The sequence below is a fragment of the Rhineura floridana genome, chromosome 1 (assembly GCF_030035675.1).
Source record: "Rhineura floridana isolate rRhiFlo1 chromosome 1, rRhiFlo1.hap2, whole genome shotgun sequence".
Lineage (NCBI taxonomy): Eukaryota > Metazoa > Chordata > Lepidosauria > Squamata > Rhineuridae > Rhineura > Rhineura floridana.
This window is the reverse complement of record NC_084480.1, coordinates 251175347-251200867: the sequence shown is the minus strand read 5'-3', so window position 1 is coordinate 251200867 and position 25521 is coordinate 251175347. Positions and strand designations below refer to the sequence as shown.

Genomic DNA, 25521 nt, shown 5'->3' with positions numbered 1-25521 from the left:
AATCACATCTCTGACTTCACTCATGCGCTAATAACACTGACACATTTTGGTCCATAACGTTCTTTCTAGGAGGGCTAGAGATTTACTCTTTTAAAAAGTGAAAGCTCAGATTCTGGGCTACCTGCTGGGGGTGCCACTGGAGGCCTTCATGGGCACCATGGCATGTGTGGGCAACAGATTGTTGTTGACCTATATCAAGCATGTTTATGCTGGAGTCCTATACCCACTCACCCAATGAACTCAGTGGGACTTGAGGGTAGACATATATAGGATTTCACTGATAATAGATTAAGAAGATTATAATGCTAAGTGTAGGGCCAGACTACACTTTCAGAAGAATCATATGACAGAATCCTCCTTGGATGATTCCTCTTCAGAATACAGATGGGGGAATGATTTGATTGAATACAGATACCCCATCTCAAAATTATAGTATATTAGGGAAAATTGCTTGCTTATAAACATAGTTTTGCATGACTAAAGCTGGACTGGGCTAGTCTTGCCACGCGGGGCTGGCAAGCAATGAAATCCCTAGCAATTCAGTGAGCACTGGTCATGTTAGCTGGGGGATTTGTTCACTTCCCCATTTCTGATGGCAGTGAGAAGACTTAGTTTGCCCTTAGTACTTGCCCTTAGTACATAGTTGTCTGATTGGCTATATGGTGCTGTGATATCATCATGTTCTGTACCTTATTCCTGATTGGCTGAGATGTCAAGGGGAAGACAGAAGACCACCCAAGTAAAAACAATGATTCCAATGGTCAGAGAAGCAGTAACCATAAACAAGTGGGGGAAATGTATGAAAGAGTGGAAGGTAGGGTGTGTTTTGTTTTTGCAGACTGTTTTGCACACATCCACTCTCAACTGGCACTATTCTGAACACTCAAAAAGTACTCTGTAAATGCTACATAAGTATTACATACACACACACACACACATACACACACATGCAACAAAGAGAGAAACTTCAATACAGATTCAACCATGCTTGATGTAACTAAGAGAGACAGGTAGAGGTCAGCTAGCATGTCAAGCTCAAGCAAGCTTTACTAACAATTTTCAACACAGGTGTGAGAAATCTGACATGCTCATTTATACCACATTAACACCTGTTGCCACTGTACTCAACAACAACAAGAAAAGACATTACAAGGAGCTGTGTTATTACATGTGACATCTTAGAAAATATTTGTCAACTTCAGCCATTGTCCTGTACAAAGGATGCATTTTGCAGATGAGAAATGATGTACCACAGTAACTGAGAAAGCAAGGATGGCACTAAAAGAAAGGTAAATCCAGACTGAAAAATTGAAATCCTGCATATCTTTATCATTTGTTTCTTTCCACCTTTATTCTGCCTTTTTACCAATAATGGTAAAACCATTTGCTCTTTACTGTGCCCTTTTAACCAATAAATGGTATTTGCACAATGCATTTTGCAACAATATAAAGGGTGTAATTGACTATTTCCAAAGTCTCTCCCTCTCCCTCTCCCTCTCACTTGTAGGCTGCTTTAGGACATGCTATTCTTAGGCCATATAAAAATACTTCTTAGATTGCATTTTCAGTACCAGTGGAATGAGGCATTTTAGAACTAGAGGGAAATGCCTCTTTTATTACAGGAGCAAAGATGGAGACCTCAGGTTTGGTTCAGAATCCTTGCATAGTAGTCAGACATAATCAGTCAGAGGCAATAAAACAAAATGACATCCTTCTCTTAAACAGTAAGAGACAGCTGATCTAGACCTGATGACTCACTGCAGTCCATTAAAAAACACTGTGTTTTATTAAGCTGGGGCAACCTCTTCAAGCTATTCATAAAATGCTGTGGAGCATCCATTTAAAATCCTTGCCAGACACTGACACAACACTAGTGGTTTCAAAATATAGCTAAGCAAATTATGGCCTGGTTTGAAGAAATTATAAAAGATAGACTTTTTGAATGTTTAAGTATAGTTTTTGATGTGATAATGATGCACACTGGGATATTATATTTGCTTATTTAGGCAACAGGCCTTGTACTTGTGATGGAATGAGGATTTCACACCTGACATTTTTTATCTATTTTTCAGGAAATCAAAGTGATAGAATGAAACTTTTGCACTGTGTGCATTTTGCACTCCCACACTGTACACATTTGATGCAATAATTTACTACTGAATTAAGAATAAGATATGACTTATTCTACCAGCCAAATATTTAATGTTAGTCAGTAGGGTGACAGCTTGTAACTGCTTGGCTTTGTAATGCCATTATAGCTGTGTAAAGACAAGCCTGTGCAATGTCCTCACACCTGTCTTTGACATGTCCAGATAATTCCTATTCACTTGGGGTGCCAAATGCAATGAAGACACAAGTGTGCTCTATTCAAAGCTTGGCCAGATCTGGCTCCCTCACCTAGTTAATGACACAGTAACCACTGTATGTCCATGCATATGCTGTCAGTACTGTTTGGGGGTTTACACTTACTGTGCCCTTTCATATCTTAAATCAGGGATAGTTAATCTGTTCCCTTCAGATGATGCTGGACTTCAACTTCAATAAAATTACCTTAAAAACTGGATAAAACAATATAAAAACTCAGAAGCACATCACAAAGAAAAATGAGCAGTGTACAAAACAAAAATTAAAACTAATTAAAATTAAAATATCAGTTTTTAAGAGGTTTGTTGTTGTTATGTGCCTTCAAGTCGATTTTGACTTATGGTGACCCTATGATCAGCGACCTGCAATAGCATCTGTCGTGAACCACCCTGTTCAGATCTTGTAAGTTCAGGTCTGTGGCTTCCTTTATAGAATCAATTCATCTCTTGTTTGGTCTTCCTCTTTTTCTACTCCCTTCTGTTCCCCCCCCCATTATTGTCTTTTCTAGTGAATCACGTCTTCTCATGTCCAAAGTATGATAACCTCAGTTTCATCATTTTAGCTTCTAGTGATAGTTCTGGTTTAATTTGTTCTAACACCCAATTATTTGTCTTTTTTGCAGTTCATGGTATGCACATAGCTCTCCTCCACCACCACATTTCAAATGAGTTGATTTTTCTCTTATCCACTTTTTTCACTGTCCAACTTTCACATCTATACATAGAGATTAGGAATACCATGGTCTGAATGATCCTGACTTTAGTGTTCAGCGATACATCTTCGTATTTGAGGACCTTTTCTAGTTCTCTCATAGCTGCCCTCCCCAGTCCTAGCCTTCTTCTAATTTCTTGGCTATTGTTTCCATTTTGGTTAATGACTGTGCTGAGGTATTGATAATCCTTGACAAGTTCAATGTCCTCATTGTCAACTTTAAAGTTACATAAATCTTCTGTTGTCATTACTTTAGACTTTCTGACGTGCAGCTGTAGTCCTGCTTTTGTGCTTTCCTCTTTAACTTTCATCAGCATTCATTTCAAAACATTACTGGTTTCTGCTAGTAGTATGGTATTGTCTGCATATCATAAATTATTGATATTTCTTCCTCCAATTTTCACACCTCTTTCATCTTTGTCCAATCCCGCTTTCCGTATGATATGTTCTGCGTATAGATTAAACAAATAGGGTGATAAAATACACCCCTGCCTTGTGGGACCCGCATTTCTTTTAAAGCATTCCATAGTTTTTAATGATCTACACAATCAAAGGTTTTCCTGTAATCTATAAACACAGGGTGATTTTCTTCTGAAATTCCTTGGTCCATTCCATTCTCCAACGTATGTTTGCGATATGATCTCTGGAACCTCTTCCCTTTCTAAATCCAGCTTGGATTTCTGGTATTTCTCACTCCATATATGGTAAGAGTCTGTGTTGTAGAATCTTGAGCATTACTTTACTTGCATGGGATATTAAGGCAATAGTTCGATAATTACTGCATTCCCAGGGATCCCATTTCTTTGGAATTGGGAAGTATATTGAACGCTTCCAGTCTGTGGGCCATTGTTTAATTTTCCATATTTGACAAATTTCTGTCAAAATTTGGACAAATTCAGTCGCAGTAGCTTGTAGCAACTCTATTAGTACGCCATCTGTTCCTGGTGATTTGTTTCTTCCAAGTGTTTTAAGAGCAGCTTTCACCTCACATTCTAAAATTTCTTGTTCTTCATCATATGGTTCCTCTGTGAATGAATCTGTCATCCTTGCATCTGTGTTATTTAGTTCTTCAGTGTATTGCTTCCATCTTCCTTTTATTTCATCTTGGTCAGTTAGTGTGTTACTCTGTTCATAGGGTTTTCATGGTAAGAGGTATTCAGAAGTGTTTGAAGGTAATTACTATCTTTGCCGCATGATTATGTGAGGGTTCCAGAGAATGGGCGATACTGCTGAGAAGCCCCGCCTCCATGTTGTCACCAAGTAGAAGATCTTATTGGAAGATCATAAAGATTGGCTTGGTTTGTACCAGGTGAGGTATCCTGGTCCCAAGTTGTTCAGGGCTTTCAGTGTCAGGAACAGAACCTTGAACTTGACTCAGCAACTATAGGCAGCTAGTGCAGATCTTTCAATACAGATCTTTTAGCATGTGTTTTAAATTGTTTTTATTCTGTTTTAAATTTTAAAATTGTGTTTTAAATTGTTTTTAAAATATGTGTTTTAAATTGTATATTTGTTTTAATGTTTTTGATTGCTGTAAACCGCCCAGAGAGCTTCAGCTATGGGGCGGTATACAACTGCAATAAATAAATAAGTACAGGTATAATGCATGTAAAGTGCCCTAGCAGCTGCATTTCACACTGCTGTAGCTTCCAAAACAAGCACAAAGGTATCCTCATATACAATGCATTAAGTAGTCTAATTATGAGGCTACCAATATATGGACCATAGTGGCAAGGCTATGCCATGGCAAGTTATACAACATGTTACTTCTGTTTGGTCCAGTAAAAGTTTTCAGTAACCTTCTTCTCCACATATGCTGTAATGTCTTGACAACCATCTCACATGAGGCACCTAAGCTTCCAAAGCTTACCTTACCATCCAATATGCTCAGCTCCCAAACATATTGCCCCCTTTGTAGGCCAAGTGCTACAATCTCCAGACCCCCAGCATTTATTTTACCTTCATTGCACACTAAAGATGCCTGTTCTGGTCTGTTCCTCTGGCTTTCTTGTGCCCCTGGGGCACATACTACATTATTGCCTGTGTTCCTATGTCTAGGGACACTGGGATGGGAATGGGATCCATCGAAGGAATGGATCCATCTACTATTCTATGATTCAATGAGTAAGTGTAAATAGGAACTGAAAAGGAAGAGTGCAAATGGTCTCTCATACACAGTCAATTTTTGAGGTACTGGTGGGCACACTGGCACCTGCAGATGCCATACTGCCAATCCCTGCAATAGAAGTCCACAAACCTGTGGTCCAAATGTGATAAATATATAAAACAAAAATCCAACTCTACAGTTTTGCCTTTTTGTTGAATATCTGCTGCACTTGATTGTTAAACAGGAGATTTTTCAGCCGAACATCATAAGGACATGAAAATTGCATTTTGCATTCTCCCACACATTGGCTACTAGAACTCAACAGATGTAGAGGGGAATGGAATCTATGCAGTGGGAATGTGGGATTAAAGGAGAAGCAAGGCAGTTATGACTCATAATCCTATAATTCATCTGGTATAATCAAAACTCTGTAATTCAATGCTACATAAATCAACAAGAAGTGATGTAAAACAAATAAAAGATACAACAGAACATGTACAAGAGGACTCAAAAACATGAATACTGCAATCATATTCACACTTACCTGGGAACAAGTGTTACTGAACACAGTAAGACTTATTTCTGAGCAAACACACATAGTAAATGTCTTTTTCCTTAGCATTTGCTGAAATGCTGATGAAACTTAAAATACAGAAATCCCAATAGCTCCTTTTGTTTTAAAGAGTCAAGTTATATGTTCTCTGGAGATTTTGAACAGCTTGCCTTGAAAAAAAATTGCTATGAGTTTCTCTTTATTTCCTATTTTGAAAAGTTTGACCACTGAGCTTTTAAATATGCCTGTAAAAACTACACAGCATAACTTCCAATGTCTTTTTGAGCAGGTAACAGCTGGACAGGATCTCTATATTACTGCTTTCTCTTATTCTTGGCTTTAACAAATCTTAACAAGGATGATTTAAACATATACTGATCACCCAAGCTTGACGGAGTTGTCAGAATATCTTCTTCCTCATGCCAAATACTTTGGTACAACAAGGAATGCACCAAATTTAAGCCTTCGGTCATGTTAAAATAATTTAAATCCTATACAGCTAATTTGTTCTTTTGAATATGCCAGTGTGAATGCTTGAATAGACATAAGGTGGGATGTCTTCTTGTGATCCACTAAGTTCTAAAAGAAAGTCCATTCTGAATTATAGAAAGTCCAAGGTGTTCTAAATCTAGCTAGTGTGGGTATACAGGAGACTATGGACTCATTTTTAAGATTAAAAAAAAAAACAGACCAAAATGAATGTTTTGTGTAGAAACAGGAATGCTTTTACTTCCTTCTGAAGCTTGATCCTAAAATCATTTTACTATGAAATAAGTCAAATTGACATCAATTCATTCCAAGTTTGCAAATTTAGGGTTGTGGCTTTGGACATTTCAGGATCTGAACAGTTATGAACAGGCTTCATTAACAAATATAGGTCTCAGAAGGCATGCCAACATGATTCCTGGGTTCGGTACACTGTATGTATATAGATTGGGCCTCCTACATTCCCCCACCTCCCAGCAATCTATTGGCAAGAACCACTGCTTATGTACATGTATTACCAATATGAACACTTATTTTGAATCCATAGTCTTGATTTAAAGGGTATTTATTTAACAGAATTTTAACCTGCCTGTCAGAGTTTCTGCCCTCACAAGGAATTTTACAACAGTTATAATAGTTCAAAAACCATAATCGTATAATTTTAAATTATGTATACATTAACATTAAAAAGATAGGAGCAGCTAAAAAACTTGTGCATTTTGACTGAACCAACTCTCAGCCTAACCTCACAGAGTTATTGCAAAGATAAAATGGGAAGGGAGGACCCAGGAAGAAAAGTGAGGGGCAAATATATCATGTCATATTCACAAACCATGCAGTGAGGTGGAAAAGCATGCACAAAGACAGACCCTCCCCAGTGTTTTAACTGTAACATTCCACACTCCCAATATTTTATATCACATTACCCAAACAAGCCAACACACACAGTCTTAAGCATGTACAACTTGATTGAACTAACTCTCAGCCTAAGTTACCTCACAGGGTTGTTGCAAAGATAGAATGGGGAGGGAGGACCCAGGAAAAAAAGCAAGGGGCAAAGATATCATGTCGTATTCACAAACCATGCAGTGAGGGGGAAAAACATGCACAAAGACAGACCCTCCCCATTGCTTTAACTGCAACATTCCACACTCCTGATATTTTACAGCAAATTACCAAAAACAATAACAGCTTGCTAACACACACACACACACAGAGAGAGAGAGTGAGAGCATGTGTAGGTTGACTGAACCCATTCTCAGCCTAACCTACCTCACAGGGTTGTTGGAAAGACTCCATAACACACACTGGAGATGTAAAAACACACACACCCTACATAATAGTATGTTGTCAAAATCAGTTGGTCATTGCAGAACATTTTTTTTAAAAAAATCAGTATTAGTTTCCTGCCAAATAACAGCAGTGACACCAAAATAAGCCCTGCCTAATTGCCTTAGAAAACAGGTATAGGGGGTAGATGAGTTGAGAGAAGTATGAATAACACAATCCTATGCTATATCTACTCAAAAATCCCACTGATTTACAGCACAGTCCTAACAATGTCTACTCAAAAGTAAGTTGTATTGAACTTAATGGGATTTTCTCTGAGGTATGTGGGATTGCAGATTTACTCCCAGAAAAGTGAGCATAGGATTAAAGCTTCATACTGGGAAAGTTTTCAAAACAGGTTATGAATTAGACAAATAAACTGCCCTGTTCAGCAGCCCAGGAAAATTTAAACTTGTATGACTTCTGTCTTGGCCAACCCCGTTGGGTTCAGACTCAGATCCACTGGTATGTTTTTCTCCTTTATGTTTAATGGGAAATCTCACCTTATAGCATTTCACAGATCAGTTTCCAGACTATACAGGATTCTGTGTCTCTACATAGCATACTAGGCATGTCTACTCAAGCTAAGACATTGTTGCAACAATTAGACTATTTGCTGGTGCCTGTGTATCAGCCAGCACGTCCTTCGTGACAGCAGTGGTGGCACTTTAGATTCTACCTACCTCTGGTTGAGCCTCTGATTCCTCCTCCTTAGGAAGAGGTACAAGTGGTGGCTCAGGCAGCACAGCAGGGCTGACAGCTGGGACAGGGGCTGGCTCAATGTTTCTTCAGTTGTAGCTGGAACTATAGGGCAGCATTGTTATCATCTAAACTGCTGAAGCCTTCTATTTCAGCTCCCTCCTACTGCAGTTCACTGGGCCCCTCCCCAGGGCCCCATTCCTCCTACTCCTCCTGATCACCCCACCAGGAGTCCTTCACAGGATTCATGACAACACCTTATGTTTAGAAAACTGTAACACATTATAATAACATCATAAGCTGCTTTCTGTTCAAAAATTATTTGATAGATAAAATGTATAATACTCTGTTTTTGCAAATAATTTTAAAAACCTGCATGTACACTTCTAATGTCATCACTGAAATTGTATACTGTGCATGCCTACCAAGATCCTGCTGTGTTGTCCTGAAGATCAAAGAAGCACGGACCTCATGCTGGATGTGCACAGAGAGTAAAAAGTGTGCAGGCAAGCACATGTGCTGCTCCTGAAAGCTACAAGCTTACTCAACTGACATGATGTGCACACACACACCATTAACCAATAACCAGAGACATGCAATAGGCAGCTCTTTTCAGCACTTGCAAGGGTTTTAGCTATTGCCTGGTGTTCAACAAATCCCTTGTCAATCACAACTCTGACTTCACTTATTGGCTAAAAACCTGAAAGGATGGGGATTGGAGCAGCTGGCCAGCTCATTTCACAGAAATTGCAGGAGGGGGCAGTTCACATTTTAGTGTGTAACTTTGTTTCCAGAGCACTTAGAAACATAGCTTTCTTTAAAAAAAGAAGTAAGAGTCTGTGTTCCTTGCTAGCCCCTGGGCCCAATAGAAATGGACCCTTTCTACCAGTTTGCCAGTGGCCTTGGGTCTCAGGATGGTACCATATGTTATAGCTGATACAGGGATGCCACTGAAAACAACCCTCTGTCTACTCTTTCTGCCTTAACAACTAGGGATCAATATGTGTGATGCAACATTAACCCAGCTCTTCTTCGTTGGCTCATACTTGCATATATGGGAAAACTCTTTGCATAATAACATAATGTGTTTTCGGTGCACTGTGTTTTCGGTGGTTACCTTTCATTTGGCATGATGCCTAGTTCCAGCTTTAGGCTAACTTTATTTGGTGATCAAATAACATATAGATGCAAAAACAAGTGGCGTGAAGAACACTTACAGAGAAGGCAGATCTATGGTAATCAAATAGCTTAATCATGCACAGGCTTTCATGACTAGAAGTCAACCCAAAAGCTTGTTTCTAAAAAGGTGCCATATATAACAGTGAGATCCATCTCTCTATAGATCCACATTCTGAGGTGAGATTTGTGGCTACCAAGGGGAGGACACATGTTGGGAGTGCCAACCTTGGAATTCTCTCCCTTTACTGACTTACCAGTTAATCTGCTAACTCTGACTTCTTTGGGGTTCTAGGTTTAAAAAGGCTTTGTTTTCCTGGTCATTTAATGGCTTTTAGATTTATTTTAGTTCTTGTTGAAGTATGAACAGTGTTGTCTTAATGAAACTGTTTAAATTGTGTTCTAATTTATTGTTGTGTTTCAGGAATGGGGAGCCATTTTCAGCCAGAGAGCCACATTCCCTTCTGGACAACATTCTGGGGAACACATGCTAGTGGTGGAAGGAGCCAGAGGCAAAAGTAAGCACAGCAATAAACACAAAATTTATCTTTGTACAGTAGGGTAGTTTCTACACACACTAACTTACCTTCTTCTATCCTCTGTCCATTTATCCGTGCAAGCAAGGAGCTTAATAAGAATGCTAGCTAGGCAAGAACACTCAATGAGGGTGCAAAGAAGGGCCCATGAGGAGTGTGGCCTGAGTAGAGAGGATGTGGCTGAGGAAGATATGTCGCCTTAAAGAGTCCCTGGGAGCAGATAAAGAGGCCTGGAGTGCTGCACTTGACTGGAGATTCCCCGCCCCTGTTAATGTTTTATTATTGTTTTAATTTTATATTTGTTTGCCACTGTGACAGTTTTGTATTGAACGACAGATATACATGTGTTAATAACTAAACAAACAAACAAACAGAAATACAATAAATAGTTTCAGGACAAAGTTTTTGCATGGCTTAATGCCTCACTTTGTGGTTGTCTGTTGGCATTGCTGTGTCCATGTACTGCTGCTTTAGCACCACTTCCTTCCCTTTGTTAGGGAACATATTGAACATAATGATGTCACTGACAATACTGTGTAACATTGCCAGTCAGCACTGGCAAAGCTGCTTTAAAGCAAAGGTAAAGCTTCCTGAACTGATACCAAGACCTGCTTAAAGCAATGATTTGTGAGCGGGTGGACACTTTCATCAGTGATGCACAAAGGATTTCTAAAAGGGAGGGCAGCTTCCACCACTAACAACATTAAAAAAAAAAACTTTTTCATCCTAGTCCTAAGTATAACTGCTCATTTGGTCACAAAGTCAGGATGGTTAAAAAAAGTAATGGTGGATGGTTTGCCTCTTCTAATGAGTGTTTAAGGCTGCAATCCTATAGATGCTTATTTGGGAGTAGGGATGTACAAACGTGCCTCAATCTATTCCAATATTAATTCACACATGCATCCGGGATCTTCTGTTTCACTGCAATCGGTTTATTTTGCACAAGTCTGTGTTTCATTTCCATCATCCGCAGATGCCAAAATATACATATTTTAACATAGTTTCTTTTATGCAGCACACAACAAACATGGATATCTCAGCCATCAACAGATATTTACAGATCAGTTACCTTGTCTCTGTGATCCCTTTCAAAGTTAATGAATTTCCAGAGGGGTAGTCCTGTTAGTCTTCTGCAGCAAACCCAACAAAGTACCTTGTGACACCTTAAAGACAAAGTTAATGAAGTGGCTCATGGCCCATCAGAAAGCCATCTATGGCTACAAAACTAACCATATTTACCCAGAAGTAAATCCCATTGAATTCAATGGGGCTTACTCCCAGGGATAGCAGTGACAAAAAATATTTACAATAAATAATTGTGAAAATTGGCCCAAATAGAAAGAAGATACCAAACAAACCAAAATGGACTAATGATAAAGGAATTCAGTCATTGGAAATGACTTAATCTTCACCCCTTGGACTGGGCTTCTTTTGGGAGGAAGGACAGGATATATATGTAATAAATCGGGAGAGAGGCAAGATCCAAGTAATTATCGGCCTATTAGTCTCCTTGACACAGGTGCTAAGTTATATTCTAAATATCTTCTATTGAAAATGGAAGAATGGGAAGCCACAAATCAAATCATCTTCCCTGAAAAAGTGGGCTTTCTGAAAGGGCAATGCACTATAGATCACTGCATAACTCTTTATCTCATTGCAAGACAATGCATGCTAGACCCAATGAAACATCTCTACACTGCATTTATAGATTTGACGGCGGCTTTTGACTCTATTGATAGATCAATGCTGTGGGACAAATTAGGTAAAGCCAACATTGATAGACGACTCTTATTCCTCATTAGAGAATTGCATACTGATAACAATGCAAGAGTTAGGGTGGGAAATTCAGGCTCCTTAACAGATCCTATTGCTGTTAACAAGGGAGTAAAGCAGGGATGTTTGTTGGCCCCTATTCTTTTTAATTTATATTTGAATAATATAGTCACTGAACTGACGGGCCCTGAATTTCTTCCCCCTGCATTAGGGAAAAGGAAGGTCCCGATACTCTTATATGCAGATGATATGATCTTACTCTCCATGATGCACAATGGCTTAAGGAGATTACTCACGAAATGCAGAGCCTATTGTACAAAAGAAAAACTGCAAATCAATTATTCCAAAACAAAAGTTATGGTTTTCGGCAAGAGGCGCTGCAATTTTTCCTGGTCAATGGATGGACACCCAATCGAGCAATGCCACTTTTTAAAATACCTGGGTATTCTTTTTCAGGATAACCTCTCATGGAAAAAACATATTGCCCACTCTAAAGCTGCCACACTTAGAGCACGTGGAGCTTTATTGAGCTTTTACAGGACAACAGGAGGCAACCTTATCCCCCCTGCGCTGAAAATTTATGAAAGTAAAGTTCTCTCACAGATTTTATATGGTGCCCCAGTCTGGGGATGGGAGAGCCCGTTGCTTCTCACTCTTGAGAAAACTTCTGCATTTGCCTATTGGTACCCCAGCGGCATTAGTCCGTGCTGAGCTAGGTGTTGCCCCAATCAGGGCCCATATTCATTGCGCCCTGCTTAAATTTTGGGAATCATTGGAAAATCCCCAATCTAAACCATTGCTGAAAGCATGTTGTAACTCAGGCTTTATGGATAAATTCTGGCGTGACAGAATAACTGAATTATACCATTCTTATCATATCTCTCCACTTGACCCAGTCGTACAGGACAAAGTACGGCTGAAACAAGTAATTTTTGGGCACTGCGGCTGGTTAGATAGATTGGTTATAATAAATTCCAAATTCTCTAGATGGTTTGGGTTAATAAAACAGGACCATCAATGGACAACCTATTTGGCCTATCCTATGTCACCTAATCTTAGGCAGGCTTTTACCACATTGCGGTTCCAGACAATGCCACATGCCGTGATGGCTGGATGTTATAAACAGGTTCCGTGGAATCAGTGACTCTGCATTTGTGGCTCTGGGGTGGCTGAGGATTTACCCCACTATCTGTTAGAATGCCTTTATACTCCCATCCATGGACCAAATTTTTGAGCGGTTGGCTGTCATTGCCACAAGGGAGGCCTTTGCAGGACACCATAGCCTTCCTCTTAGCAGCTAAGGACTTCTCGGTTACCCATAGGGTTGCCCTTTTTGCCCTTGCGGCACAAAAGATACAGGCAAAGCAGTCAGAAAAATTGTCGAGTACTTCCTAGAGGGGTTTAAAGATAACCAACTTGAGTTGTATTGTTGTATGTTCTTATATTTATTTATTGTTTTTAAAGTATGTCTTGATCGTCTGTTTATGTATGTTGCAATGGCCCGTGGCTAGGCAATAAAGCTTGATGATGATGATGATGATGATATGTAATAAATAAAGTGTGGACTGGAATTTAACTATCTATCAGATACTGTACATATCCAAATGTTGCATCACAGTTCTTGGCATTTAAACTTATCAAACATACACATTTTAAAAACATATTTTGAGAGAAGGCGGTCATGTGAACATGCATTTTGAGAGAAAATGTGCATTTAAATCAATATTAAAATATGTATTTAAATATGCATTTTTTTTAAAAAAAAACCTTGCAGATAAATGCAGAAATGGAATGACTTGGATTAAAAAACAGTGAAGTAACATGGGATAGAAATAGACAGGTTCATCCACCCCTAACAAAATGCTGCTTGGTCAGGTGGTCTGTCCAATGAAAGATTGAAAAGAGCTGGGGGAGATGACACACAACTCATAACCATTCTTTTAGTGTGACAGCAGCTATACTCTGGAACTCCCTGCCTATTGACATTAAGCAGGTGACTTCACTGTTTTAGACAGCTGCTGAAAACCTTTTTGTTCAGCAAGCCTATCCAGACACATCATCTAGTTTCATTTGTTTTACATGTTTTATTAATATTTATCTTTGTCTTTAATTATGGTTTTATGTGTACTTGTTTTTAATTGGTTTATGTAGTTTTTGTCATTTTTTATATATAATTGTACGATTGGAGATTTTTTTGTTTGAACAAGCAGTTTATAAATTTTCTTACTAAAATAAAACAATAATTTAGCCAAACGTTATGGCTTTGACAAATTTGCATTCTGAATAGGGTAGATGAACATTAGTGACATCTCTTATTGATCTAGCTAATTCACAATAATCTTAGAATCTGATTATTCCTTGAAAACACAGGGAGAAATACTCAAACTGAGTTTTACTACACCCTTCATCTAAAATGCTAGAGTCCAATCATATCAGAATTCATAGTGCATAAGTAATCTGGGGAGGTGTTATGTTTCTGGTGTTTATAATGCAATCCTTTTACAATATTTTGTTATTATTATTTTTTTAAATAATAATTGCATTGGGGAAAGTACCAGTCATAGCAAATAAGTATATGCAGAATACCTTGAGATGAAATGCCAGATTTTTTGAGGTGGGTGGGAAATCACAGCTCTTTGGACTTGCTCAGTCATATATTCTGTTGCTGTTTGATCACCATTTCCATTCACTAAAAAAATTAAGATACCCAGTGGTGATGTATAAAGCAGGGGTCATCAACCTTTTTGAACTAGCGGGTACCTTTTGAATTTTGAGAAAGTACTGTAGGCTCCTGTCGCAAAATGGTTGCCATGAGGCATGGCAGAATTAAAAAAGAGAGCAAGTACAGTCATTGCTTCTTTCTCTTCCCCCCACTCCACCTTATGTTTGCCATGAAAAGTCATCTATGTCCTGTTGATCCTGACTGTGGAGATCACACAGTATTGACCCCTAACCTATACACACAAACAACAATGCTGTTGCTGTCTAATAAAAACAGGGAGCATTCCCTAATACCAGGAAAAATCTCTCTCACACACACAAAAACACACCCTGCACACACACCCTGCATACATATAGATCACAGAAGCACATGCATTTTGGGTTGCCACATCTCTGGAATTTGCCCAGAGACTCCAGATTTCTGGGGTCCTCTCCGAGTCTCCAGGTGAGTCACCTTAATCTCCAGACTTTCAGCTTTGATTTTTTAAAAAAAGAATTAAGTTTCTTAAGGTGATTTGGTTCAAGAGATATACACCAAAACGTTAGCTGCCCCCCCAACTTCTGTTAAATGAGCTCATAGCTGGGTGCTCTAACCCCACCCTTTCAGGTTTGTAGCCAGTAAGTGAAATCAGGGTTGTGAATGACAAGGCAGTAGCTAGACCCCATCACAAGGCCAGAAAACTGTTGTTTTTTCCTGCTTATCTGAAAATGTCATAAACTGAGTAAATATATAGCTTTCAGTCTTTTTCTCTCTTGTGTGCAGGAGTCAAACAAATTTAAATTTTCCTGGGCTGTTGAAGAGAGCAATTTTTTGAAAACTTTCCCAATGTGAAGCTTTAATCCAATACTCACTTTTCTGGGAGTAAAGCTGCAATTCTAATCCCATATATCTGGAGTAAACCCCGTTGAATTCAATAGGACTTACTTTTGAGTAGACATGGTTAGGATTGTGCTGTAAATTAATTGGACTTTTGAGTGAACATAGCAAAGAATTGTGTTTGTGTTGTAAATCTTTCTCTCCCTCTTCAATCCTATTTTTAAGAAATCAGGCAGGGCTTACATAGGTACTGCTGCTTTTATTATGTAGGAAACTAATACTGATTTTATTTTATTTTTTAAAAAAGTTCTACAATGACCAACTGATTTTGACAATAAAATATTATATGGGTGTATGTATTTTTACATCTCCAGTGTGTGTGTGTGTATATATGGAGTCTTTCCAACAACCCTGTGAGGTAGGGTTGCTGACTGGAAGCCAAAGCAGATCACAATAAAAAATAAATTCCTTTAAAATCCAATAACCATAAAAACAAGTATAAACAGTTACAAAACAGCTTAAAGAGGCATGATTCTGAATTTTGGATTGGGTGAGTGAAGTTCCTTATCACTTGAGGTTTCAGTTCTGAGCATGCATCCCTGTTTGAGTAAGCCCCATTGAATACATTGGGACTTGCTTCTAAGGAAAAATGCATAGGATTGCACTATAAATATCTTTACAGGTTGTGTAAATAATGAACATATTTGACAGTCATACTTATATAAATATTTCTTCATACTATGTCTCAATAAGTATCTGTTTCACACTATGGCTGTACATTATTTCCTTTACATTTTATGTGTGCCCTTCTTCCCTGGGGTTGTCATGGTTTCCCTCTGTTGTTTTCATCCTGACGGGCAGATTAGGCTGAGAGATGGTGAGTAGCCCATGGTCACCCAGTAAACGTTATAGCTCATTTTCATTTAAAAAAAAATTAAAACAGTTTACATGCAGGCAAAGTTTATTAAGTAGATCCACACAATACATTTAAAACACATCCAACTTTCATTTAAAGGACAGACCTTCCCCTAAAGAATCCTGGGAAGTGTAGTTTCCCCTCACAGTTATTGTTCCCATTACCCTTAACTAACTACAGTTCCCAGGAGACTGTGGTGTGATTCATGTGCTTCGGATGTGTGTTGAATGTGCTTTAAATGAATGGTGTGGATATGCCCTAGGTACGTTGTGTATTCTTTAGTGACTTGAAAAGAACAATTTAAAAAGATACTTTTTTAAGCAGGGGAAGGGTTGTAGCTCAGTGGTAGGGCATATGCTTTGCATGCAAAGGTCCAAAATTCAATTTCTGGAAAAGACTATTGCCTGGAATCCTGGAAAGCCAATGCTAGTCCATGTCATCAATACTGAGCTAGATGGTACCAAATGGCCTGAGTCATTAAGGCAGACTGAGATGGTATAAGGAATCTTCCTTTGTTCCTAAATATGGAAAGAGACCCAAGGGCCACAGTGACTCTGAAATTTATTTATGTATTTTATTTACAACATTTATATACTGCTTTATTGTAAAAAATCTCAAAGCAGTTTACAGAATGAATTAAAACAACAACTTTATTGGCAAAACCAGTTAAAGATAGGTATTTAAAAATATTCAAAACAAAAAAACCAACAATGAATTAAAACAGATAAAAACCCCAATACCTTCTACATGCCTGGGTAGGCTAAACAAACATGTTTTTAGCAGGTGCAGAAAAGAGTACAATGAAGGCATCTGCCTAATGTCAATAGGCAAGGAGTTCCAAAGCATAGGTACTACCATACTAAAGGACTGATTTCTTACAAGAGCAGAACAAGTACTAAATGGCACCCCTAACATGGAAAGCACGCCTTGAACTTGGCCTGATAGCAAATCAGCAAACCAATGCAGATTTCAGAGCAGAGGTATTATGTGCTGATAGGATCTCACTCATGTCAGTAATCGTGCCACAGCATTCTGCACTAACTGCAGCCCCCGGGTCAGGTTATGCTGCATGGGGATTTCTGTGACCTTGGCTGACTGGCTGCCAGGATTTTTTTAGTTTTGGTTTTTGGTTAGGAATCCTGACTGGTTGTGGGATGCTGAGTTTTCTGCCTTACTCATAGGAATCTTGTTGTGGTTGGTATGTTATTGCATTTAGGAAATCATCACTGTCTTTTTCATTTACCTTTAACTTCACTTCCTTACATCCATAGAAGCAACAACAGTGGTTCCATGCACTCAGCTCAACCAGCTTAAACCCACTGATGATGCACCTTGTTGTTTGCGTGACGGTTGTTTCTTGCCCAATAGTGGTAAGAGAATTCACATATTGGGAAGTGTGGCTGCAATTGCTGTTCCTAAGCTGCTGCCTATGAAGGTAGACCAAACCATGTGTGTTTTCTCTTTGTCAATTATTATTCACTGGAATTGGGTTGGCTGTCAAAGTGAGTTTATAGCAACCCACAGGGTAGACAGAAAAAGGTGAAGAATCTTCTTACTCTTACTCATTTTTAGATCTCTTTTTGAATCTGTAAAGAAGTTTGGAGCAGCCATGTTAAAAGGTACAGGCAGGGCATTCCAGGCAGGGGTTGCCAACACTGCCTGGATATGGATATCTTTGCAGAGGATCCCTAGTCAAGCTTTACCAACAGCACAATCCAAACTATATCTACTCAGAAGTAAGTCCTATTGAGTTCCATGGGGTTTAGTTCCTTAGTAAGTGTGTTTAGAATGTCAGCCTTCAGGGGCATCCATCTTTATTCCTGAGTGCTCCCATCTAACATCTCCACAACTCTAGGATCCTTTCTTCCTACAATGGCCTTCTGGTGATTGGCCTAGCCTGAGGGCACTTAAACCCTTCTTGCCAGAAGCAAGTAGGCTAGATCAAATGTTTCCTACCCAGGCTCCATCTTTTAATTAAGATTTCTGGCTTAATTTCCAATCAGAGAAATGCTTTTGACTTGTATGCACCAAGCAACTGTGGTTGATGCTTAATGTATCATGCTTAATGACATCACTTGGGTCTGCCTATATGACATAATTAGGGACCATCCCCATGACATCATTAGGGACTGCCCCGATATCTCAGGGTTTGGAATGCTTTTGACCTGGCAACCCTACATGCATCTCTTTCACACGCACCCTCATACACTTCACATATACACAGCCACACATTCATATCTCCTTTAGTCACACAGATCACACATACAGACCACACACATACATCTCCCCTCTCTTACACACACAGACCCAGTGTTTTTTTTTTTGTGAAAGATGAGGTGTTGGTACTCATACCATGATAAAAGTACCATGGGTGCTAGTACAAAATGTCTGGCATGGGCAGCAAAAATAGAGTAGCTGGTACTCCATAAGGTTGAGTACTGTTACAAAAAAGCCCTGCACCCACCACATACTTCTCTCTCCCCTTCCTGTCCTCCCTTTTTTCTCTCACACACACCACACATGCCTCTATATCTCTGTCCAAGTACATATCTTTCAATCACACACACATAGCATACTTGAAGACCTGCCTACCCACACACATTTAGAAAAGGCCCTCCATAGGTGAAGGAAGTGCCTGCCATTTCAAAAAATCAGCCCCAAAAAAACAAATTCCAAAATGTTTTTTTAATTTTTTTTTTTTTAAAAAACAAGACAGCCATCAATGGGTATTATTGTGCCCACAGGTATTGAATTGGAGGCCCCTCATATATGTTGTTGTTTGAATCAGTCAGTCCTCAACCAGAGCTGGTCCTCTGATGAGCTGGAATGAGGTGCTCACCTGAGCAAGCAGATGCTGGGGGGGGGGGAGAACCATGGCATGTCTGCCTCCCCGCCCCATTAGGAAACAAGTGTGAGGTTCCCAGATACTGGGGGGAAACTACCCCATACCAGTTTTGTTATTATCAGCTATTTCTGATTATAAATATAGGAAACGTTTTTTGATTTCAAAAAAGTATGTGTAGTATTCATACAAGCATAGGCCCCTAAGCAACATCAGTCTGATTCAATAGCTCTTGTTTTTTTCTTTCTTTCGTGGTAAGTCATTACTGCTTTGCCTAGTTTACTTCTCAAGGACATTTTGATGTAAAGTGGAATAAAGCCATGCATGCCAGTCTATTGTCTGGCTTGAAATTAAGCTGGCTGTAGATTATATGTATTTTGCATGGATAATTTTGTGTATTTTCCAACTTTGCATGGACTCTGACTTGGAATCAATTTGTTGATGAGCTTTGGCTGGTGCAGGTAGAATAATCTTGTCCATTGGCATGGGAAGCAAAATACCTTGGGCTGACCGTCAGTGAGCTTGTAACAGCCCTCTCCCCTAAATCCTTGTTTTAACTCCATGTAAAAGACTCTTCCATGCAGTTTATCACTTCCTCATATGTTATGTTGAGAGTGCTTATCCAGGATTCATTCTGAATGCAGATCTCAGATGGTTCCCATAAAACATCCATTTGTGATTTTTAGTGTACAGCTTTGTGGTAGTGCACATACTACTTATATACTACTTATATCTCTGTAAGAATAAAGTCTTTAATTCAAAGGAGCCAAGAAGATAATTGATAGTGATACCACATAAACCTTAGATCAGAGGTGGCTAACCTGTGACCTTCCATGGTGTTATGGCATTTGGGGGATGAGATGGATGATTTCTATGAATCCCCTTGCCAGCCTCTGATTTGGGATCTGCAGAGGAAGAAACCTGCTCTTTTCGTCAGACTAGTTTTATTCATAAGTTACTGGATTCAGCAAAGTGCCCCCATTAACAAGTGTAAGAATCTCCTAGGGGAGCAACGTGGCCCATTAAGAACTCTTTTCAGGAAAGAGGCTTTCCCTCCCCCCAGCAAGGAAGTAGTTTGTGTGTCTGTATTAGAGTTAGTCTGAGGAAAGAATGGGAACTGAAAAGAGACAGAGAGCCTTGCTTATTTTCTGTGTCTGCAGGGAGCCCAAAGCTATGGGTCTTGGGGAGCAAGATCTCATGGACTGTTAATGCTGAGAAACCCTCCATCTTATGCTCAGGTTGTGAATATGTGTAAATAAAAACTATATATGTGATACCTGCCTGTACTCTTCCTTTGTGGCCTGGCCTTCTGCTGAACTTATAGAATCATAGAATAGTAGAGTTGGAAGGGGCCTGTAAGGCCATCAGTCCAACCCCCTGCTCAATACAGGAATCCAAATCAAAGCATTCACGACAGATGGCTGTCCAGCTGCCTCTTGAATGCCTCCAGTGTCGGAGACCCCACTACCTCTCCAGGTAATTGGTTCCATTGTTGTATAGCTCTAACAGTTAGGATGTTTTTCTGGATGTTCATTTGAAATCTGGCTTCCTGCAACTTGAGCCCATGATTCCATGTCCTGCACTCTGGGACGATCAAGAAGAGATCCCGGCCCTCCTCTGTGTGAAAACCTTTCATGTACTTGAAGAGTGCTATCATATCTCCCCTCAGTCTTCTCTTCTCCAAGTTAAACATGCCCAGTTCTTTCAGTCTCTCCTCATAGGGCTCTGTTTCCAGTCCCCTGGTCATCCTTGTTGCAATCCTCTGATCCTGTTCCAGTTTGTCTGCATCCTTCTTGAAGTGCGGAGACCAGAATGGACACACTACTCATGATGAGGCCTAACCAGTGCTGAATAGAGGGGAACTAATACTTCCTGCGATTTGGAAACTATACTTCTGTTAATGCAGCCTAATATAGCAGCCACATCACACTGTTGGCTCATATTCAGCTTGTGATCAACGACAATTCCAAGATCCTTCTCACATGTCGTATTGCTGAGCCAAGTATCCCCCATCTTATAACTGTACATTTGGTTTCTTTTTCCTAAGGGTAGAACTTTGCATTTATCCCTCTTGAGTTTCATTCTGTTGTTTTCAACCCAATGCTCCAGCCTATCAAGGTCCCTTTGAATTTTGTTTCTGTCTTCCACGGTATTAGCTGTGCCCCCCAATTTTGTATCATCTGCAAATTTGATAAGCTCTGTACCTCCTCATCCAAGTTGTTAATAAAAATGTTGAAGAGCACTGGGCCCAGCACTGAGCCCTGTGGTACCCCACTTGTTACTTCTGCCCAGTTTGAGAAGGAACCATTGATAAGCACCCTTTGAGTATGATTCTGGAGCCAATTGTGGATCCACCTGATAGTTGTTCCATCCAGCCCACATTTAGCTAGCTTTCTAATCCGAATATCATGGGGCACTTTGTCAAAAGCTTTGCTGAAGTTGAGGTATATTATGTCCACAGCATTCCCACAGTCTACAAGTGAGGTTACCCGGTCAAAAAATGAGATAAGAGTAGTTTGGCAGGATTTGTTCATAAATCCATGTTGGCTCCTAGTAATCACTGCATTGTTTTCAATGTGCTTACAGATTGACTGCTTTATAATCTGCTCCAGAGTTTTTCCAAGGATTGATGTTAGGCTGACTGGTCTGTAGATTCCCGGTTCCTCCTTTTTGCCCTTTTTGAAGATAGGGACAACATTAGCTCTCCTCCAGTCATCTGGCACTTCACCGGTCCTCCACGATTTCACAAATATAATAGACAGCCGTTCTGAGAATTCTTCAGCCAGTTCCTTCAATACTCTAGGATGCAGTTTATTGGGCCCTGCCGATTTGACCTCATTCAAAGTGATTAGGTATTCCTTGACCATTTGTCTATCAATCTCAAGCTCCAATCTTGTCCCTTCTACTTCATGTTTCCCGGGTCATAGACCCTTTTTTGGGACCAGACTGAGCCAAAGTAGGAATTGAGCACTTCTGCTTTTTCTTTGTCATCTGTTGTTATTTTGCTATCCTCGTTGAGTAGCTGTGCCACCATTTCTTTTCTCTGTCTTTTACTATGGACATACCTGAAGAAAGCTTTTTTGTTGCTTTTAGCAACGATCTCTAACCTCAGCTCATTCTCAGCTTTAGCCTTCCTGATACCATCCTTGCAATTCCGTGATACCTGCCTGTACTCTTCCTTTGTGGCCTGGCCTTCTTTTCACTTCCTATATGTGTCCTTTTTTGTTTTCAAGTCATCTCTAAGCTTTTTGTGAATCCACATTGGCTTCTTCTGCTGTTTCCCCCCTTTTATCCTTGTTGGAATTGCTTGCCATTGCACTTTTAGAATTTTCTTTTTTAGAAACTCCCACCCATCTTGGACTCCTTTTCTCATTAGGGTGGCTTGCAATGGAACTGTACAGTAGGGCCCTGCTTGTCGGCGCCCCATTTTTCAGCATTCTGCTAATACGGTGGTGCCAGCAGGGCAATCAGCTGTAGCACAGGGAGTTCCAGCCAGCGTGCTCCAGCTGACAGCTATCAGCTGGAGTGTGTGAGCTCCCTGCGCTCCAGCTGATTGCACGGTACAGCTGACAGGGATCAGCTGGAGCACACATGCTCCCCGTGCTACAGCTGATCGCTGTCAGCTGGAGCATGTGATCAGCTGGAGCACGGGGAGCTCTTGCGCTACAGCTGATCCCTGTCAGCTGGAATGCGGCTGCTTGAGCTCCCCATGCTACAGTTGATTGTGCAATCAGCTGTAAGGCGGGGAGCTTGCATGCTACAGCTGAGTAGGGCCCCACTTTCTGGAGGTTTTTGCTTTTCGGTGAGGGCCTGGAACAGAACCTGCCATATGAGTGGGGCCCTACTGTACTTAGAATTGTTCTGAGTTTATTAAAATCAGCTTTCCTGAAGTCCAGGGTGCAGGTAGGGCTACTCTCAGCTTTTGCTTCCATTAAAATCAAGAATTCAAGTATAGTGTGGTCACTTTCTCCCAGAGTTCCTATAACTGCCACTTCATCCACCAAAGCATCTCTATTGGTTAGAATCAAGTCCAGCATAGCTGATTCTCTGGTTGCTTCCTCCATTTTCTGTAGGAGAAAGTTATCTCCACACAAGTCAGAAATTTCTTGGAGGGGGCGTGTTTGGCAGAATTAGTCTCCCAACAGATATCGGGATAATTGAAGTCTCCCATTACTACTACATGATGCCTCCTCAAAACATTGGCAATTTGCTTTTCAAAAGTTACATTCTCGTCTTCTTCTTGATTGGGTGGTCGGTAGTAGACTCCAAGCACCACATTCCTTTTGTTACTTGCCCCATTAATTTTAAATTTCCTTCTTTCCAAGGAAACCAAACCCTGGGTAAGCACAGGAATGAATCCCTGAATGTTTCGCACTACTCAGAGATTGGGGTGGTGAGGACAATATGTTATGAACTCCAGTTCTCATCAGTCCCAGCTAAAATGGCCAATAGTGAAGAATGATGGGCATCCGGAGGGCCACAGTTCAGCTTTTTTTAGCCGTACTTTCTTTTTCTTTTTTAAACAAGAGTTTAAAATGAAAGGACTATATTCTGTCAATGAGCCACTGACATGTAAAAAGTGAACCACTAAGCTGGTAAGCCACATATAAAATAACCAGTTGCACCAAATGGATTGTGAAGCAAAAGTATCATAACACGTTAGTGGTAATGCCTCAAGTTAGATTAGTAAGTTATATCAACACCTCAGAAATAGACATCCACCTCCCAATTTGTCAGTTAGCTCCAAAATACAGAGAAGCTAGGTTATTCCAAGTGGTGCAACACCCCCTTCACTAGTTTGAGTGAATGAAATCACACTGTCATAAGTCACACATTTAATGCTGCATTTTAGAGTACGGCATTCTTTTTAATTTAATAAAATTCACAGAAGTATGCATGCACTTGATTTCCCTCCCTATGGGTAAAAATGTTAATCAATTTATTCTTTAATCAAATATTAAAAGTGAGAATTTTTAATTGGAGCTATCCTTTGTGTGTGACTGTTGTTTTAATCAAAAGGTATACATTTATTGACTTGGGTAATAGGTTAATACATTTTCTCATATTCTCCAGTATTATTTCTGGTACAATCCTATGAGTTGTTGTACTGTGGTAATGGATCATTGGATAAAGTGTATCATTGCTTTGAACCAGCCAAGGCTTATCCATGAGACCAGACTGTTAAGCAGAATAAGCATTCATTAAAAATTTCACACTATTAGAAAACTGTAATCAGTTAAGTAACTATTAATTTAATTAAAAGAAAGCCAGTTAGTCAACTGGAATGCCAATAATCAGCCTATTTTATTCTTTATCTTCCTTTATCTATCCATCCCACCCAAATTCATATTTTTGCCACCCTGGGTTCCTACTGGGAGGAAGTGTGGAATATAAATCAAATAAATAAATAAGTAAATAAAATTTTCTTCTTTTTCATTGTGGGGCCAGGGACTTTGCTAAAGTTTCCCTGCGCCACATTCATACCATGCATTTATTCCACTATTACTACATTTTAAATGTCATGGTTTCCCCCAGAGAATCCTGGGAAATGTAGTTTGTGAAGGATGCTGAGAGTTATCAGGAGAGTCTTATCCCCTCCCCCAGCTACAATTCCCAGAGTTCTCTGGGACAAGGGACTGATTATTAAACCACTCTCGCAGTTGTAGCTCTGTGAGGGGAATCATTTTTTGTCATTGGCAATCACTCGTGGCCGAGTAAGATTGTCTTCCAAGACAAGGTCTTTGGGACATTCATGGGCCAAGACTTCCCAGTTGTTGATGTTCATGTTACATTCTTTTAGATTCGTTTTAAGAACATCTTTAAACCTCTTTTGCTTTCCACCGATGTTCCATTTTCCATCCTTAAGTTGGGAGTAAAGTAGCTGCTTTGGAAGACGGTGATTAGGTATTCGAACAACATGCGAAGTTGATGTTGAAGGATCATTGTTTCAACACTGGTAGTCTTTGCTTCTTCCAAAATGCTAACATTAGTCTGTCTGTCTTCCCAAGTAATTTGCAGAATTTTCCAGAGGCAACATCGGTGGAATCTTTCAAGATGTTTGGAGTGGCGTTTATAAATAGTCCATGTTTCACAGGCATACAGTAAGGTTGGTAGTACAATTGCTTTGTAAATAAGCATTTTGGTCTCCCTGTGAATATCCCGATCCTCGAACATTCTACGCTTCATTCAGGATAATGCGGCACTCGCAGAGCTCAGATGATGTTGAATTTCAGCATCGATGTCCGCTTTTACAGAGAGATGGCTGCCGAGATAGGGGAAATGATCAATGTTCTCCAATGTCACACCATTAAGCTGGATTGATGGTGCTACAGAGGGACTAGTTCACACCTGTTGATGAAGCACTTTGGTTTTTTTAATATTAAGTGAGAGCCCAAGCCTCCCTTGTGTAAGCTTGTGTATGAACCAACTCAGAATCACTGATAATGAATATCAGTGCAGAATTAGCCTTATCTTGGGGAGAGTTTCAATGT

The 25521-nt window shown here is 39.8% G+C and overlaps 1 long non-coding RNA gene across 2 annotated transcripts; it reads left to right on the top strand.

Annotated features, from left to right (window-relative positions):
• The first annotated feature begins 1136 nt into the window (after nt 1–1136).
• Nucleotides 1137–25124, top strand: LOC133371136 (uncharacterized). Of its 2 annotated transcripts, none has more exons than XR_009759272.1 (3): nt 1137–1289; nt 9850–9943; nt 25039–25124. It is a non-coding gene; the product is annotated as an uncharacterized LOC133371136 (long non-coding RNA). The 2 variants fall into 2 exon arrangements; XR_009759269.1 differs by lacking the exon at nt 25039–25124 and adding an exon at nt 10050–10350.
• Nucleotides 25125–25521: the final 397 nt, after the last annotated feature.